The sequence below is a fragment of the Sinocyclocheilus rhinocerous genome, unplaced genomic scaffold (genome assembly GCF_001515625.1).
Source record: "Sinocyclocheilus rhinocerous isolate Xijiao unplaced genomic scaffold, SAMN03320098_v1.1 scaffold6028, whole genome shotgun sequence".
In the NCBI taxonomy this organism is placed as follows: Eukaryota; Metazoa; Chordata; class Actinopteri; order Cypriniformes; family Cyprinidae; genus Sinocyclocheilus; species Sinocyclocheilus rhinocerous.
Genome location: NW_015666169.1, coordinates 49206 through 50699, shown reverse-complemented (window position 1 = coordinate 50699; position 1494 = coordinate 49206). Strand labels below are relative to the sequence as shown.

Sequence of the window (1494 nt, the reverse complement as noted above, 5' to 3'; positions counted from 1 at the left end):
TCACACACACACACACACACACACACACACTCTCCCTCTCTCACACACACACACACACACACTCACACTCTCCCTCTCTCTCTCACACACACACAAACACACACACTCTCCCTCTCTCACACACACACACACACACACTCACACTCTCCCTCTCTCTCACACACACACACACACTCTCCCTCTCTCACACACACACACACACACACACACACACTGCATGTGTGAGAGACGGAGTGACAAACTGAACACTAACATACTATCACACTATCACTGCAGTGTGTCTGAAGTGTTCTGGATTCATGAATGTCTGGATGAACGACTGCATTAAAACCTGATGCAATACAAACTGTGATTTTAACATCATCTCATTTTTGACTAGTTGTTGGATCAGACTGTCAAGCGTTGTTAAAATTTAACTGAAAAGAAAAACTAACATATTTATCTGAGAGACAATAACTGGATGCCACTCACTGAAGTAAACAAGCACTGAACAACATCCTGTGACAGTAACACAACAGAAATTAATATGCAGCAGGGTCATATTTTCAAATTATTGCAATGCTTTACAATAAAGTCCAATTTGTTAACATTAGTTAATGCATTAAGCAACGTGAACTAACTATGAGCAATATATTTAAGTATTTATTTTTGATATGGTGAGATAATAGACAATTATTTATTGTTTGTTCACCGTGCATTAACTTGTGTTAGCAGATACAACTTGATAAAAGTGAGTAAAATTGACATAAAATTCATAAATGCTGTAGAAATGTGTTCATGTTAACTAGTTTGGTTAATGTTAACAAATGAAAACATAAGTGTTAACAAAATGATATTTTACATTAAAAAAATGAAGCCTGTTTTTAGGACCTTTAGGATTTTTTTGTTTTCAAGAAGAAAAAAACTTACTGTGATGCAAAAAAAAATAATTATTGTATAATACTGTATACACTAAAATATTATTAATATATTATAGAAAATATTTATATTTTAAAATATTTACACATTATAGCAATATTTGTTATGCCACCTATATGCTGATTTTAATTTTAAAAATATTATAGTGTTTTTACTGTATTATAGTAATTAATATATAATGAAAATATGGTAATGAAAATCAAATCCGTACATATTATGGTATTATCAAAAAAAATTGTTATACTGCAAAAAAGGGATTGTTCACTCAAAAATGATCGTTCTGTCATCATTTACTCCTCTCATATCATTCCAAACCTGTATGATTTTCTTTTAGTTTTATATTTTGAAGAATATTGAGTGACAAATAACACTGGAGCCCACTGACTTTCATTTTACAGACAAAAAACACTGAGACATTTCTCTAAATATCTTCTTTTGTGAAGAAAGTAAGTCATACAGATTTAGGACGACGGGAACTTCATATCATTCTGGTTTTAGTTTTCACTCTTCTCTACACAACTAGTTTCTAGTTAAGTTGTAAGTAACCAGCATTCTCCTCTCCGTTCGGGGTGTGAG

General features: G+C 32.4%; 1 protein-coding gene across 1 annotated transcript in view; it reads left to right on the top strand.

The window, feature by feature from the left end:
- The window catches only part of LOC107731856 (caseinolytic peptidase B protein homolog), a 19556-nt gene that overhangs the window by 15443 nt on the left and 2619 nt on the right, over positions 1-1494 (top strand). The window lies entirely within an intron of this gene.